Genomic DNA, 19678 nt, shown 5'->3' on the forward strand with positions numbered 1-19678 from the left:
TAACGTTGATGCTATGATAAGCTCTAGTAAATTTGCACAACTAAGGTCAAAATGGTGTGTTCTACCTGTAGCCTCAGGAACACACAACGTTTGTGTTTGCTTCATTCACCAGAATATTGTATTAATGTTCTCAGCTTGTGGATTTGATAACAAAAAGCTTATGAAAGAGGTTATTTGGGACATTGACAACAAACACTGTATGGTTCACATGCGTGAAAATTGTTCAAGCAAACCCAAAATGGAAGAAAAACTCCAGGATTTTTTCAAAGACAAAGATCTGATTGAAGACATCTCATTTAAGCAATGTGTCTCAACTGATAGAACCACCTTCATTACACAGTACTTGCCAATTTCTGAGTACAATAAATGATTAAGTTCAAAAATTGATGAAATGACTGCACATTCATTACGCGCACAGAATCAAGACAGGTACTTGAAAGAGCGTAAAGAATATATGCTAATGGACGCAGTTGGCAATTTTGCAGAAAATTAGCAATTTTTATTACAAAATGAAATCCAATCATTTCATGGGTGTAAGAAATATTTCACTTTGGAACCAATAGTTATATACTTCCATGGATATTTATAATCTCGCTCTTTTTGTGCAATTTCCAATCTAAATGATACATGACACATACTTTTAACATTTTTTTCAAAAATAATTTTTCAAGTTTTTGTCAATCAATTGCCCCCAAGTAAGGAAAGTTAAATATTTTTCAAATGATTGTACTGCCCATTAGAGGACTTAAAAAAATTTCTTAACCTAACTTTTTACAAAGAAGATTTTGAAATACAATCCAGTTGGCCTTTCTTTGCAACAAGTCATGGGAAGTCTCATTGTGAGGGTGTTGGTGGTGTAGTAAAGCGGGAGTTATGTCGTGTTAGTTTAAGACCCAAGACCTTATACTAATGACTTACATACCATGCAAGTGTGACAATCAAGGGAAGGTTGTTATATTCTCGTAAAAAGCATGCAGATGTTTTAGTATACTTCATGCATCCACAATCACCAGGACAACTTTTTTGGCTACCAACAGAAGATAAATGTTGTGCGGATTGTAATTCTATCATCAGGAAAATGAGTTCTCCATCAAAAGTAAATAGCGGATCATACAATTTCAATAAAGATAAATTCAAGATGCAATATTTTAGTATAATGTACTGCTCTAAAAACACTTAGTATATTAAAATACATTTTTTGTTATTTTTTTGTTTTATTATTATATCAATGTGTAGTGATACTGTTGAACACAATGCCTATTACATGTATTTCAACAAATAAAGCTAATCTCAAGTACAAAGTCTATAGTCGTGTACACTTTTCCTGCGATAGTTTTATACTCCTAAATTCCTGTACTGCGACTCATTGTTTTGTGTACCCACATTTGATGCACATCGCAGACTAATAAAACATAGTGTGACCCACATGTGTTGTAGGGAACGTGTACTACTCAATAATAGCATTAAATTTGGATGTTTGAATTGAAGTTGAAGGGAGGGACAAAAAAAATCAATAAAAAATCGAGTGAAATATGGAACTATTGAAGAAATCCAAAATATTATTTTTCAAATTTCGTGCAATTCTTCAACCTCCAATAAATTGGGATCCAAAGATATTCCTCTTGAAACATAAAAAACATTGAAAATGGTTGTTTTCCCTTAGTTCCACACGGATTATAACATCAAATTCAAGCTCTTCACCCCGAAAAACATATATTTTGATGATATACAAAATCATATTTGTATGACCTCTAAAACCATTTATCATAGCTTTCAATATTCGAGCGTCTCCTACTGGTTAAGATTTTTAAAAGGGCCATATCTCACTAAAAAGTTAGCCAATTTTAAAATTATTTTTTAATTGATCATATTTAAAAATACGCTATGCAAAAGCGTAGTTAAAATAAATTTCCATTATGGCTGGTATAAAATTGTTTGAAAATTTGTTTTTAGCGACTAAGATTTGACATCCGATAGGAAAATATTTATATGCCAGCCCATGTTCAGTTAGGACCAACAAGGGGGAATAAATAAGATTTCGATATTTTTAAATATTGTATTAAAATGTTTTTGTTCCTTCACTTCCCATCTGATTCAAGTGCTTCCAAACAAAAATATAAATATATTATTTGCTGATATAAAATGTAATATGGTCTGGACATAACCAACCAATTTCCAAAAAAGCACCCCTCCCGAAATAAATGTTTGCTAAAGTTTTTTTAAATTTTAGGTTTAAAATAATATATAGGGGGTCTCCGCCTATCTTAGTTTTTGTGAACAAGAAAAATCCGGGTTTTATGAAATTCACGTTGTACGGGTACCTGTAAAACATTTTATTCCTCATAAATTATTTAAAATAATGTGTCCCAGTTAAGATACTTGTAAAACAATTGTAAAATTTAATCTTAATCGGGTATTAACTTTTTAATCCGGTCATTTCAATACTGTAAAGTTTAAATTGTCGGAACTTAATCAATATTTATCACAAAACCTTTTATATTGAAATATTCTATAATAAGTAATAACGAAAGTTTTAAGTCTTGCTATCAAATAAAATATTTACAGACCCCCGATTTACGATTTACTATAAACTATAGTTGTATAATAGGTAAATTTTTATTATAAAACCTCCTTGTATACAATTTTTTTTGTTGCTTCTGTCCATTAGATGTAAATATAATCAAACCTGCACTTTCTTTTGACACTCTTGAAAATACAACATATAATTTTTCAAATGTTTAGCCATGTGATTTATTTATTGTCATTGCCATTGCTATCTTGTCATGTTCCTTCTTCAACCATTAACATAATCTACATATTTGATTGATCCAAATACAGTTTTGCAATTCATAAGTATATTCATAAAACATGAATGGATAGATTAATATAATCATTAAATGTAATATCCCTTAATATGTATGTACGTATAGGTAGCATATATTCGTATCGGATGGGTGCATTAATAGAATTATTCTACAAATAAATCTTATTAATAGCTAAATACTTTCCTTTATTTGTACATAATAATTATGTAAATGGTACTTCCTTTTTTCCTCATCATCATTACAAATAACTTTCTAATCTATATTGACTGCTACATGTACAGTTAGTATTAATCGATTTATTGCTATCCTATATTAATAATATGCATCATGTTCAAGAAAACGCATTGGATTTAATTGAAGAATGATTCAATAAAAAAAATATATTTTCAATTGTTTTTGTATTGATTGGATAACTATTTTCTCCCCTATTGGTCAGAAGTAGGCTACAACTATCAGATATAAATAAGCATTTTAGCACTAATATAACTAGGAAATTGTAGTCAATATATTTATATAAATTTCCTTTTCCAATAGCAACCAAAATTTACCAAGTGGGAAAAAAGACCCTGTGATCAATATTTCTACAAAGTAGATTTCCTAGAATATAACTTTGTAACGAAGAATGTCATTTCTGTAAAGAAAAATGAGGAGGAGGAGAAGGTAGGAGCTATAAATATGGTACTACTGAATTAAGACCCTTGTTAATATTAAGTGTATGTTACATGATTTTTGAAGGAGAAAATGAACTACCGGGTGTCCACGATAAATTGAAACTACTTTAAACTTCATCCAGATCCATAATGTGGACATTCGGGGTTAAATCATAAGAATATAAAAGGTTGCATGAACAATACATTATAAATTCCACCACAATTGTTTTGACAACAAACAGTAGTCATCATGGAATTAGCAAGGAGAGACGCCATCCTCGAATTGGCTCGTGCAGGACACAAGCCCTCTGCTATCTACAAGCTTCTTAACTACCCCAAGACCACGGTGTACCGGGTCTTCAATGCCTGGGAGGTTGAGAGGAAGGTCTGCCGCAAGGCTCACAACATGAGAAGTGACCAAATCCCCACTCCCCGCTTCCTTAAAGGCCTCCGGAAGTCCATCAAGGCTTCGGAGGGGACTTCCTTGTCCAGGTTGGCCAAGAACCGTGGAGTGAGAAAGCAGCTGGTCTCCAAGGCTGTGAATGAAGACCTCGGGTACAGGTCATACCAAATGACACAGCAACACATCCTCACGGTATCCGTGAAGGCCACCAGGCTCACCAACGGTAAGCGTCTCCTCAATGACCTGAAGAGCCATGGAGGAAGAATTATCTTCTTCTCCGACGAGAAGAACTGGACTGTCGACAGAAGCTACAACGTCCAGAATGATAGGTGGCTTGCCAAGGAGAGAGAAGAGGTCCCTGCGGTCTTCACCACAAAGCTCCCAGCCTACGTGATGACCCTGGGTATCATCTGCAGCACCGGTGAGGTGATGCCTCCTTTCTTCTTCAATCCCAAGGAAAGGGTTAACGCGATAAGGTACTGCGAAGTCATTGAGGAGTTCATCATCCCCTGGATGAAGGATACGACCACTGGGAGGGAGTTCATATTCCAACAAGACTCAGCGCCCGCACACATCGCCATGAGGACCACTAACCTTTTCAACTCCCACGACATCACTTTCTGGGATCGCAACACCTGGCCCTCCAACTCCCCCAACCTCAATTCGTGTGATTACTACTGGTAGGGGAAGTTGGAGAGGGAGGTGTGCAAGGTCAGCCACAAGAGAATCACGGCCCTGAAGGGCTCCATTACGAGGGAGTGGAATGCTGTCGATTCTGCAGAAGTCATCAGGGCATGCAAATCCTTTAGGGGCAGGATGGAGAAGATGGTGGCTGCTGAGGGAGGACATGTTGAATAAATTTATTGTTTAATATCATGTCTAACTTTTTCATATTAACAAATACACTCCAAATTCCATTTGTATCAAGCAGGTTGAATTTTAAGATAGTTCCAATTTATCGTGGACACCCTGTACAGACGAAGTTACTTTATACTTCGATGTTCTCTCCTCAAAAATAAAAGAATAATGATAACATTTTCTGAAAATAAATATATTATGACGTGATGAGGCAGGGAGTATTATAGCTAAGGGTGATAATTTAGGTAAGAATAGAAAAGCGTGCGAGGAGAAATAAATAAATACGCATGGCATCATTGATTGAATAATAAACATCTTATTCTGTCAAGAACTTTATCATACCCGCCTTCATTATTCAATATTAATATAATATTAGATGCTGATAGTCGATAGAGAACTGAATAAAATGCCCAAAATAACGTCGCCTTCTGTCTGGATTTAAGAAAATGGACGCCCAGGAATTTGAAAAATACTTACCGGATGAGAAATAGATGGCTTGTCGATTTGTCGATATAAATGTGCCTTTAGGCCCCTGTCTAGAATTCCACGCCACTTATTATCCTCATCTCATATCAAGAGCATGGATATTCATCTAAAAAATCAAGTTAATGATGAATACATCAAGTCAGACTTTAACTCTGATCTCACAAAGATGCTTATTACATGTAATATACCCTTATCAATTGCTAATCATCCTACGTTCAAAAAATTTATTGAGAAATACACGGGTAAACACGTCCATTCCAGAGGAACCGTCATTAAATTAATGGAGGATGTTGGTAATGATGTCATTATAGAAATACCCCCATTGTAAATTGTGAAGTTGAGATAATTTTCAGCATGTCGTGAGTCATCTACACCAAATTACGATCAAGTTATCAGTAAAAAGTATAAAATATTTACTAATTTCGAAATGGAACTCTGAATTTTGTACTATCTAACAGTAAGTATTCAATTTTTTTTTAAATCTAACCATAAAATATGATTCAATTTTAGCTAAACATATCAAGAATCATGATACACAACTCATTAAATGAGAAAAACAACTGTTTAAATGGTCACAACAACGGGTGTAGTTGAATTGGGTGTAGCATTATAATGAGCAATTGTGTGTATCCTTCATGATAATAGTATGTTGTTATACAAGCATAAATAACTGGGGGGAAATCTTTTTTTGATGCTCTTAATAAGGAGTAATATCACCGGACATTACTACATAATTAGCTTTTCCTCTAAATCTTTACGATTCATGTTATAAAACTACATTAAGTCAAGAATGGTTGCCTGAATTGTCTGATCAGTTATAAAGGAGTCTTATTTTTATATCTAAGATAAGTTATTAAGGTTTAAAATTTGACTGCATGGATTAACTTTTCTTTTTTTTAGATAAACATGAAATAAATGAAAGTGGGATTCTAAAAGCTGTTCGTACTAAGATTGGAAGAAGATATGGATTTAAATCTTACATTATTTTATTATTTTGACATTTACTTTATCATTAATAATTATTAAGATTTCATCGGTAGAGATATATCTATGCTGTGCACAATTGTATATAGCAACTTCCACATGAGGAAAAAAGGGTGTTGATATTATTGATTAAACTCTACATCTGGCTTGTGTTTTGCATCCTAAAGTTATGACATATTGAACTGAATTCCGATGTTAGAACAAGCAAATATTATATGGATCAATCTATTATTTCAATATTCTGCATTTATAATTTATTGTTATTATTAGTTATATGATTCTAATTGTTTAATTTTGTATATTTAACTTAAATGTATGATGGTTTATTTTTTATTTTTTAGTATGTAGATTATATTTAATATAAGTCTTGTATTTTAAACTTGGAACTTCAAATATATTTTGAAATACTCTTACTTTGTCGTTTTATTAGTTATTATTCTGAAAATATGGTTCAGAATGAATTACAATTTCATGGAGTGTGACGTTTTTAAATCTGCTGTAACAGATAAAAACTGTCTAAGTCAATTATATGTAGTATATCTTTACTAAACATTTTGCTAATAAATACTTTCGTTATACCCTCAAAAATCATAATAAAGCAGGCAACTGATAAATACTGATGTGATTATCAGTGAGAATCACACCAGTATTTTAAACAATGATACCATATGTCTTTCTCCCCCCTTCTCCTCGCACGCGTTTTTCTCTACAATATTATCAACTATAACTATAGCTTGTTGCTACACCTCATCTATAGTCAAATTCATTTTTTAAAATTTTATAAAAAGTACTTCCCGCGTTTTTTCTTTTTTAATGTGATTGGACCTAAGCGTCTGCGAGATTTAATTCATTTTTACGTATCCTTTTCTTACAAATCTATAAATACATATATTATTTTATATAATGTGAGGGACACGCTTGATTGTACTGCTATTTCTTAGATACATTTCAGCATAGGTACTTATTCATATATATAGTAATGTTGCTTAATCCTGAATATGATCTGTCTTGGTAACAATAAACGCATTCAGGCGAGGACAGGAGGCAATATATGATCTCTGGGAGGATATTTTCTTCCCCTAATCAACTTTAGACTTCAGGTCTTTTTCTTTGGAAAAACGTCAACGTTCCGGTCCAAAGGAGGTTCGTCACTTCGAAACCTTTACGTTCCTGAGCCATAATAAATAAATATTTCGATAAAACAAAGGTTTTTTTGCTAGGGTCTATTTGCTTTTTTAGTTATTCCGTTATATAATAAATATAATATTTATTTATCTTTTGCTACTAAATGATTTATTTAGAAACATTTGAATTCAGTTTTTATTAATATTTATTTATTGCGCAAATGTAAATCTTTATGGGTTATATTAAGGGCCCTTACCCATTATGAAATTATCGTTTTATCAAAGAAATGTTCAAATGTTTTAAACACTTTTCTTTAAAGAAAATGCTTCAAATGATGTTTTTGCCCTTTCTAAAATATCAAGTCCCCTTCCCCCCCAAAAAAAAAAAAAATCCTACACAGTATGTCCAAGAAAACCAAAATTCTTTGATAAACTTTTCAACGATGATAATGCGTATCATTTTACAAATTTACAAACACAATAATTTAATTTTATAAATTTTTAGAGGTTCATCTATAAAAAGCTAACAATAATGTCTTTAATTATGAAAAAAATATAAAACCTTGGCAAATTGACAACTTTTCCTTGGATGACTCAAGATTTGCTTTAAAAAAAAGTCCTTTAATGATGGGAAAAAAACTAAACACTTTTATACATTATTTGAACTTTTGATTGCTAAGTTCTTAACTTTCAAAAAAATGAGAAAGGAATTAAAAACTGGAATAAATATAAGATTGCTTTCATATGTTTAGTTATTTAAATGGAATATTGTAGATATCTTTATATATAAAAATAATTTTTTTGGAGCATTGTGAAACCTATGTATTTTAAGCCTCATGGTGTAACTATCCTTGGCCCATAAATGTAAGGACAAACAACTTGCAGTAACATTTAATTTCAATTATATCCTTTTTATTTTTAATTAGGAAGTTTCACTACTCAACTATACAACAGCTTAAAAATAATAAACAAGTTTTGTTATTATTCCATGTCTCTAAGTATAAAAATGTTGGAGCAACAAAGGTTAATAAAATATTAGGTGATACCTTAACGCTTTTGCGATTGATGTTGACTTCCACCACACTTTTTAATAGTGACTATAAAGAGTATAACTATTACAAAGAGTAGCTATATATCAACTTCCTAGACTGTGACTGTTAGAGTACCGTTGATATACTCTATGACGTCAAAATCTGTCTTTAATACCTTGCAGTCGGTACAGTACATCAAATTGAAAATTCTGGCAAGCTCAATTACATTATGGTATAACCTTATATTTCTATTAACCTTAGGAGAACTTACAATAAAGACAACGCGTGTGCAATCTCCTCCGTGTCAGTGTCAAAAAGGCTGCAGAGATTGTTGGCATCTCCATCCGGACTGTATATAACATTAAGGAGTGTACCATCCTACACAGCCAAGAATAATCTAAGCTTCTGCAGCAACAATATGACTGACTTTTGGCCTGTCTCCATGTGCCCCTCTAGTCCTGATCTTAACTTCCTGAACTTTAATGCGTGTTGGAAAAGGATGTCTTACGCACCTGTCATCCAAATTTGAACTCATTCCGAGATTTCATCAACACATCGTGGTAGGCTATGGACACGGCTTTCATCGTCAAGAGCTGCCAATCTGTTCGACGGCGATTTGATGCTGTTATTGTTTGAGAAGGAATACATATTGAATAAAAAATATAGTTAAATATAGTATTCAAACATATCACAAATTGGTTTTGAGTGGTCGTTTCTTGTTTCTATAAAAAATATAATTTAGTCAAACTACTGTATATCTGATCTAGAAGTATTTAAAAAAATAAAAAACAACTCCAATCTGTACCAAGGCAGACTGGTTGCTTGCTATATCACCTGGAGGTCTCAACTTCTTAAAAACAGACTCCATTCTCACCAAAGCCATCTCCATACAAAGGTCTACTACCACTATCCACAAGCATGGTTTTAGGATTTTTTTTTTTTTTTTGAGTGGGGGATTTGTGTTTAAGATTTTTTTTCAAATATTCCAACTCTAATATGAAAATAATTTTCTTGGAAAATAAAAAAAAGGTCCTTTTCATTTTCCACAAAAAAAAAAATGTATCAAAAGTTTTCTTCATATTTATCAAATAATATTTCGAGAATCCGTATCGGAGTAACTTTCTTGATACGGAATGGGACTTGTGTCTATTTAATTCCTCTAATATTTGATTGCATCTAATCTAATGAAACGTTATCCCTTCTAAATTGCTGTCCTCCCAGACATTCTTCAAACTATGAGGTGTACCCTGTCCTCTATCGTTTACATAGGTCATATAATTTATTATTCTATTCTAGTTAGAAATAAGTTAAAAAAATAAAGAGATTGGATTTACAAAGCCTGTAATGAAGATTTTGAAGGGGGCCAATATAATTTTTAAAGTTGGGAAATCACTTTGGTATATTTTTCTCTCCAAGTTTACATACAGTTTCACAAATATAGTAAATCAGAGAGAAGGCGAACTGGAATATGTTCTGCCTACCAATTGTTCCCATTGTGAAGGTGTGAACTGTATCAAAATCCCTGCAAGCTCAAAAACCAAGACTGAAAAAATGTTATAAAAAATACGGTAACTCTCTTTTATACCTGAAGAAAGAATAATAAGCATAAAGTAATGACAAATACGTGACAGACGAAGACTAACTCTGAGGATTTGTAATGAAGCTATAAGTGTAAGTCCTTGCTGTGCCCCGAGTACAACTTGGCCGTAAAAATGTTTTCAATATAAACTTGCAACCTCCTCCCTATATACGAACAAATCAAACATTATCTGCTTCTTTGGCAAGACCTCAGTAGAAACCTCATATCATCTTCACTGTTAGTGTCTAAAAGTGAATCCAATGATAAAAATTATTAATTACCTATTCACAGAACAGCGTGGAAAAAAACTCTCGCCCACAGACTGGCTTTTCGCTCCCTCTATTGGAGGGAAAGTCGAATACAAAATGGAGGCAATATTGGATAAAATTCTTTGTCTAATCTAAAGGAATCATGATTAAAATTGGACTGGAGAATATGATTGTTTTTTTTTCATCTGTGTTTTGTTGTCTATAATAACTGTCAAAACAAATTAAAATATGTTCACAAAATTTTGTTAAATAAAACTTATAATAAAAGAAGTCATTAAGAATTTGTGGCAAAGAGTCGGAGACCTCACTACATATATTTTATGAGTGTGATAGGACAACTCCATTGGGAAGCAAAGTCGAGAAAATTATCCTATATCCTAAAGGAGTTTGGTCTAACTCTAACGAAGGCAGAGTAGATATTTGCTATATCACCTGGAGGTCTACACTCCTTAAAAACAGACTCCATTCTCACCATCTCCATGATGTAGGAAGCAAGGTGCAAAGGCCGACCCGTATCCCCAAAGTATGGCCGATGTAATCAGGGACGTTGCCCTTCTTCGGGACTGAATAAGATTAATTTGATATGTTTACATAGACATGTACAAACTATAATAATAAATACAGGTTGCGTGAGCTAAATTCATAGAATTGTTCAGAGGGGAAGGAATTTCTAATAATTAATGTTTTGTCTCCCCTCGTTGCATTTCTGTATGGACATCAATGCTTTTAACATTACCAACTATGCTAATTAAAATGTCAATTATTTATTTTTTGAGGGCTCAATGACTTCTTTACATCATCACTATGTATCTTATTTCAAAGGATATGTCTTTATATCTATTCTCTCATGGCTGCTTGTAGCTAATCTAATGAAACGTAATGGCAGCTAAGTTGCTCTCCCCCAAACATATTCTTCAAATTGTACGGTTTACAACGGCATTTTTGTTGTGTTACATAACGACAGGGCATAAAATTTACAACCCTATATATATTGTACTTTGACACTAAAGAGCTAAAATGAGGTAAATGTCTTAATAACCCTACCCTACTTATATAAAATAAAGTAAGTATGTAAGTAATTATTATCACGATTTCTTGCTTAATGATTCTTAAAAATATTACGGAGCATTGAAGCGTTTTATGATTATGATTATATTTCCTTTCAAGAATGATGAATCATCAATTTATATGGGAAGGTAGGTACTCTACTACTCCTATCGTCTATCTAGTATCTACCTACATATAATATAAGAAAAAAGAAAGGCATTTATGTAATATTAAAATATGTAACTGATATCAAAGGTCTATTTATTATATAAATATGTTGGTAATATGATATAAATTTAAACTAATACTTTTGTATATATAAAGTATATTTAATTATGTATTATTATCAGTTAGTTTATGTTGTTTTTGAATCCGTTTTCCATAGAAAAATAAATACGTAATCTACGGGGTTACATTTATTTTATCTCACACCTCTAAGACTTCAAATTAGACAAATATATAATTATTCTGTCAAGAATAGTTTAAATTACTTACAAATCAACTATAACAAATTATAATTCAAACAATTAACGTTAAGAACACTTATTAGAAGAATAAAAATAGAAATATCCATAGTTGACTCCAAAATATAGTGTAATTTATCATTCGATTATAGTGACGATCTATTCAGGGTACTTTAAGTGCAATTTGCGGGCCCTACAAAGGATTAATAAGAATAATTTGTTGATAGAAATTAAAGATAGATATCTTTTCGCAAAATACAAAGTAATCCACACTCAATTGTCAGCAAATATTTTCTAGCTTGCTTTTGTTTTTTGATTTTTCTACTTTTCTGAGATTTTTTATATTGACACACCACAAATGTAAACAATATGCATACATTGATATGAGACATAGGCATAGTATCAAACAATAAGAACGGTCATGGACTTGATGAAGAATAATAGTCTGACTTTCTGTAATGACGTCACTCCGAATTACGTATACAATTTTGGATATATCTATTTGTATTCTGCTCAATAATATGTACATATAAGAACTAATGACTCTACTTTCCATACTCATTAGAATAAATATCATGACAATACAATTGAATGATTTGAAGTGATGTAGGGAAGACACTCAGAAAATCTATGAATTGTACGTATTATGTACGTTAGAGTGGGCCGAAAATCGAAATTTTAGAAAATGATTATAGGAGGAAGTGAGTCCTTTTGAAAATTTTCCAAGTCCCTCAATTTTTTTATCATATAACCAGGTGTAGAAAAAGTAATGGACATATAAATATACAGTTTTGAATAAGTGTTGTTGATTAAATCTTAAAGTTCCGATTATTTTTTGAAAAGCTTAGATTCTTAGACTTTGATTGTTGTACATGTTGTAAACAAAAATTATGGAGGCAAGAAGATCCATCATAGGCAATTTAATCCGCCCCAGGAGGACCATCTCAGACATCATGAATGCCTTAAACGTCAGCAAGGCTACAGTCTGTCGTGTCAGTAATTGTTTGGCTGATGGGGCAACCTTCAGGACATACCAAAGAGTGGAAGACCTACCAAAGTGAAGCCTGAAGACATCATTGAGGGCTTTAAGATAAGCCCAACAATGAATATGTCAAAGTACACCAAGAAGAAGAAGGAGCATTGGTCTTCTTTGACAAGGCCATCTGAAAGGCTGGAGGAAGGTCGCCTAGACAAATTGAGAGGCTATTCCTATCCCTACATGAAAAATAACTCCGTCGTTAGCGATATCAGCAACTCTTGAATGATCTGAAACACAACAGCAGCCCAGTAATTTTTTTTACCGCTGACCCTGTCTACAACAAGCAAAATGATCGGGTGGTAGGATCTGAAAAGCCTGACAATAGCACCAGAACAGTCATCAAGATCAAACATCCGTCCTCTGTGATCATGTTAGGGGTTGTGGCATCTACTTGACAAAAATGCCTCCAATTTGGTTTCCTGTTGGATACCAGTTACCTGCAGCCACTACTTGATGGCATTGAAGGAAAAAGTAGTCTCATACATCACCAAAATCATGAAGAAATCCAGCAAGGACACTTATCCAGATTTGAATCTACTGGATTTCTCCACTCGGTGGCAAATTGAGAAGAAGGCCTGCAAAGTCAGCTACCCGAATATTGATGCCCTGAAGACCTCCGTTAACCAACAGTGGAGGGCCATGAAAAAGGGCTACAGTGTGTGCAAGGGATCCCAAGGCGGCTGGAGACTGTCATTGAGGCCGATGGTGGCTAAATTTATAATTAATGTGCATAGTTATTGTAAAAAATATTATAAAATACAATTTCTATGTACATCTCATTCTGATCAATTATAAGAATTTTAAGGACTACTTACAGGAAGGTTTTAGTACTCTTTCTACATCCACTATATATATAAAATAAACTTATGAATGTAAGTAACTAGAAGAGTTTGTCCACTTTGGAGGGATGAATAGAATGGAAACAAAGAATGAAGGTATAAGAAAAGAAAGAGATTGAGGCTCCTCCAATACGTACTGAGTGGTCCATTAAAATCTGAATACTTTGAATTTTAAACTTCAACAAGATATAATTTATTAATTAACATTAGAATTTCAAAATGTATACATTAAAAACGAGGTGTGTCTGAACTTTCTTAAATATTAATATAGCCACAATGAGGGCTTCCAGGTGGCGATGTACACTGCAGGCTTTCGTTTCAGCATGCAACCAAAAACCATAGTAGGGGGTTGACATCAAGGCTGTATGAGGGGCCAAAAGTCTCAAAAAATAATTCAAAAGAACTCAAAAAACTCATTCTAAATAATCTTGCAACAGAAGAGATGGGGTTCTTTCATTACTGGTGTATTAAGTGGCCTCTCCATCTTCACAAGGTTATTTCCATTCAATTTTTTTATAACTCTCTGGACAGTCTGCTGTGAAACCCTCAGATCTCTTGCATGGGTCCTCATGAAATTGGGGTTGGCCTGGGACTTTTTTCTTTATTTCCTACGGGTGCAGTTCGACCTTCTTGACAGAGCCCTTCTTCTTTTCCTATGTTTCAGGACTGGCTGACGACATAGACGGCAGTCCTGGAGAAGCCCAACGGCTGATTTTGTACTTGTCTAGCTTGAAAAAATATGAACTAGCTGATGGAAGGAAAACATAGATGATTTTTGAAATAATTTAGCCCATTTTTGGCCGATTTTTGTCTGATTTTCGTTCTACAGATATCCAAAAGAAGACATTTCTGTATTAATACATTTTCTCCGTATATGTCATTTAGCACAGTTGGCTGTTTCGTATGTACGTTCTGATACAATGCCCAGGAATCTAGAAGTTCTGGTTAGGGAAACCTTTAACTGGTTTGCTAGATCTTCCTCAATACAGCTGGCTTAAATGTTAATTTATTTAAACTAATAAATGATAGACATGAATCTCTGAAAATTGTGCAAGCAAGCCAGACATGATGTTTATCGAGTTTGTGACCAATGGATAAAGAAAAAAAGGAATTTTAGTTATATCAAATCTTAGTGTTACATATCGGAAATGCTCCAATCTTTATACTGTGATGAATATAATCATGGTTATTTGTTATTTTTGAAATCTGTACGAATGATGTCCAAAGAGTACACAAGATTTTGTGTCCAATGACAGTGATCCGACCAAATTGCTTGTAGACTTGACTCTTTCAGTTGAAAATTTAGTAGATAGAGTTATACTTCCTATAAATCAGCATCGGGTTGATCCTTTCACATGTAATCTGGAAGAATAGCCTGCTTCTAAATTATACTTAAGATATGAAGCTGAAATTTTTCTCTCTATTATGACCCATCACTTGTCGGAGGATTGAGATAAAAACCTCGGGAATCGATGTTCTCAATTTGTGATGAAGCTTATTAAAGAACTTAGAAATAGGCTTTCCGACAATGTGAAATTTATGAAAAACAACGTCAATGTTTAGTGTTGGTTATACTTTGTTTGTGATGAAAAAGTCTTTTGTACACTTATTAAAATCATTGGATATACCTTCAGAGGACATAACAAAAATAGAAATTCAATGGTCAAATATATCCCTTGTCAAATGGCTAGAAACAAAAGACAATGCAAAATTTTGGTCGTCTAATCTAGATCCTTTTGCTGAGCCTAATTATGTTGCCTTGACAATATTGAGTTTGCTTCATTCCTGTTGAAGTTTAAATGGTACTCTGCCTAATCGATTTCATAAAAACCAAGTTAAGGAATCAAATGGATGGTGAAACAGTAAATGCACTACTTTATATTATAAGATATGATAATAGATTTATAAAAAAATATTAAGCTGATTTTTCAGCTACTTTTGTTGAATCTAGCTGATTTTAAAAGGAAGGGGGGAGTTGGTTTTTCAGTTGAAAAAAAAAAAAAAATCCAAAACAACCATATTTATTCGTGAAAAGTTATTTTTTTTTTAGTAAAAATTTTCAAAAATTAAAGTTTTTTTTTAAATATTACATTTTTTGATTTTTTTTTCGAAAATCCATTTTTATTCACAAAAATCAATTTTTTTTGATGAAAAAAATGTCTAGTAAGAAGCAAAAATTCCTTTATTTGGGGAGAACTACAGCCCCTCCAGCCCACCTTCTGTGAACGACCCTGACTTCAAGTTTGTAAAAAAAAAAGAAACATAAAAATGACATAGTAACCATGAAAATTTGAAGAATGTTTGGTATGAGTGCAGCTTAGCTGTTATGACGTTTCATTAGAATAGATAATAGCAGCTATTAGCATAATACCCACTTGGTATCTAGCAAGGATACAGACAATAATAATTCCCTTGCCAATATTCAATACTTCTCTGAGTCCAACATGGACGTGCATACACTTATAATAAGGATTGAAAATCCTTATTATTTTTAAGGTCGAAGTTTTGTTGTCGTTGGCAACTTGAAAATCTTTTTTATTTTTTGTAAAGCTGTTAATATTCTTCTTCTAATTTTTTTAAGAGAGAACATATAAGTATAAAGTGTAATCACAAGTGGCGTGCTCTTAAAAAGACGAATATATGCGATTAAGGATCTGTGAAAAGGAAAAAATAATCATAAATGCCAGTATCTAGCAAGGACATAGGCAGGAATTAGTACCCTGTCGTCGATCCTCAATTCTACTCCGAATCCAACAATGACTTAGATTGATAACTCCACAACAAATCCTCAGTCTTACTCCCCATTTTTATGAATACAAGTATCTAAACTAATTTTTTTTGTAAAAAATAAATTATAATTCATATGGTGGAGCACCATTTTGCATTTATAAGATTGCTGGAAAAAAGTCATAACAAACTGTAGAATAGATAGGGAACTTTTGTTTCAAGAGATAAATACCTATAATAAACATGAAATGTTCATATTATTATTTCTTAACATATATTAATATATAATTAATTGCTACTTAAAAAACCAGATAGATCAATTATTCCCTTGGGCCAAGTAAAAAGGGGAATAATAGATGCAGAAAAGGGAAGGAAGGATCAATTTGACTCCTTTGAAAGTGAAATCTAGAAATAAGTATATATGGATCAAAATTGAGTATCTTGTGTGATAATGGCAAGAAAGTAAGTAGGTCACACAACTTTTAAAAAAATAGAGATAAAACGTAATGAAAAGGTCTGAAAGTTGATTTTTATTACAATAATTTACAAAGAATTTGTATCTAAATATCTCTTTAAAGTTCCCTTTTTTTATATGGTTGTTATTATAACAATGCAGGTCTTATTTCTCCCATATTTTATTACTGGGTCTAATCTCCAGAATATATTATTTTGTACCAAGGATTAACGTAGCAAAATTACTCTAAAACAAATTTTCAAAAAATCGATATGAAAACGTTGATACTCCTACATTGAAACTGGCTACGACGTTTCTAACCCCCTCCATCGGTTTGGTCCTACATGGGGTAAAATATTAACTTTTGTACATATAATTCATATACATAAAAAAATATTAGTTAATATAAGTTATTATTCAAAAAACGCAATTTTGGATGTCTTTTCAGAGGTGAAAATGAAAGGTCTATTGCACTTAAAATACCAACATATTTAGCATATTCATAAATGTATCGTGAAGTATTTTACAGTGGAATTCTCTTATCTTTAGGCAGGGGCGTCTGCAGGAATATATATATATGTTTTTTGTTTTTTTGAGGGGGGGGGGTTGTTTTTTGTACTTTTTTTTTAAATACAAAAATTAAATTTTTTTTAATAATCCTCAGTTATTCACAAAAAATAAAATATCAGGGGTTGTGTAGATGAACCACTGGGATATATAGGCAACTCCGTTTTATATCTTCTTGATTGAAACTGCCTATACTTATAACCAATTCTAACACGGGTGATAACAAAAGGCCTCTAAGGAGTCAATGTATTAAAATGTTACACAAGGTGTATAAGAGTAATCGCTTAATTTATTCACTTTGTTTCCCTTAACAGATATATCATTCTAGTATAAAATAAGTTAGAAATTATAATTTCAATAAATAAAATAACCTGGGCAAATTTGTATTTTATGATATTGAAAGGGTTCCTTAATGGGCAGGAAAGTTATAACTGAGAAATTTGACCTCCTCAGGACCCAGTAGTTCAGCTGCATAATCTGTGGACTGGGTGTTTTATACAAGGGGTTATTGATGCTTAGAAACGCGGCGGTGGTAGAGTTTAAACTACCTTTGGGGCCTGTACTTTTACCTATACAACCTGGGGGCCCTTTTCTTATATATATATATATACAGTTTTGAGTACTTAACTTGTATTTAACTTCATTTTTCTTTGGTTATTATATGGAAATATACATAAATATCTGTGGTAAGTAATTAGTTTTTTTTTTAATTTTAAGAATTATTTTTTTTTTTTTCAAAAATAACTATCAATTTGAGATATGGCCACATCAATATTTCAAGGATAAAACTCATTTTTGAATTGATCTTATAAGAAAAGCCCATATGTTTGCGTATCTTAGCTACGAAAAGAAGAAGTGGTGGAAAGAGAAAGAGGAGGCGATAGAACTTAAAAAGTGTAAAATGAAATCCCTGCTGAACTACCCCTGGCTATGAGGATTTGATTTTGTGAAAATTTGCTCCGAGGACTCTCTTTTATTGCCAGTCTTTTTGAATCCCTCACTCACTACAAATCTGCAACCTGTGATCTTTTAATTTGTTTATTAATTATAATCAATAAACAAATTGCACATTGTGTATTAATTACCTACCTGTCATATATAGGTGAAGTCTGAAATTTATACTGGGGAGGGGGTCGTATTATTTACATACTCAGAATATATCAAATATATATACATGTTCAATAAATATGTTTCCCTGAAGAAAAAATGGAACAGTTCAAAAAGTGTTTAATTCAAAATTTTAGGTCAAAATGATATAATGATTTCCAAACTTAAGTATTTTAATATGTATGTATAATAAGGGGAAATGTTGACTCAAGAGATGGATTTAGAAATACACTTTAACTTTATATGATGTTCAATAATAGATAAAAAATAATGTTAACAAGACATGTAGACAAGGTTTTTTCTTAACTTTTTTTTAATGGCACTATTATCGATCACAGCGTTACACGTCGCCTGAAGGCCATGCAAGAGTTGATGAAAAACTCTTCATATAAGTTGTCCCATGCAGCCACTAAGGAGGACTTTAGTAAGTCAACATTTGGGTGGGATGTCCTGGTGGTTTCCCTCTCCAAAGTGCCCCATATCGAAAAGTCCAGTCCAGTGGGTTCAAATCTGGGAAGGAAGGGGCCATATCTCTTTGGATAAGAATCGATTCATATTATCAGCGTAGAAATTTTGGCACTTGGCCAACGTGTGAGAGAGGGCACCGTCCTGAGTCAATAGTAGTTACCCTCCGTGTAGTTTATTGCACACTAAAACTTGTAAGGCAAAAAATCATAGAACGGAACGACGTAGTTCAATGGACAAGAAGCTCGGGATAGATTATTGACCTGAACTCAATTTACGTAGACTTGTTCTCCGATCGTTCCTAGAGAAGGAAATATACTTCATGTAACATAGACATAAAAGAAAATTCCTACGTCTGATGGAGTAAATATAATACTATAAGGTTTACTTATATACTTAATTAGTGCAACTCCAAATGACCAATTAAAGGAACATTAAAAAAAAATCATAATTTTTAAAGAATTTTGGAAAAATTTAAAAATTGTTTTTCCCATCTCTAATAAACTATTGTTGAATCAGTCCTACGACTGGGTTCTTAATCAGACTCTCCAACCAGACCCCCCTGCCCCATTTCAGTCTTTTTTTATTAATACGATCTTTTTTACTATTCAACTGTTCTAAGGACCAATCAGTCAATCCTACTGGCCTACTGATCTACCTTTCTTTTTATTTACATTGGACGAAGTTATAATATAACTTCAAAACAACTAAAATGACGTAGTTACTAACTACTTCATTTCAGCTGTTGTAATATCCATAA

Source organism: Lepeophtheirus salmonis, chromosome 6 (genome assembly GCF_016086655.4).
Source record: "Lepeophtheirus salmonis chromosome 6, UVic_Lsal_1.4, whole genome shotgun sequence".
NCBI classification, from domain to species: domain Eukaryota; kingdom Metazoa; phylum Arthropoda; class Copepoda; order Siphonostomatoida; family Caligidae; genus Lepeophtheirus; species Lepeophtheirus salmonis.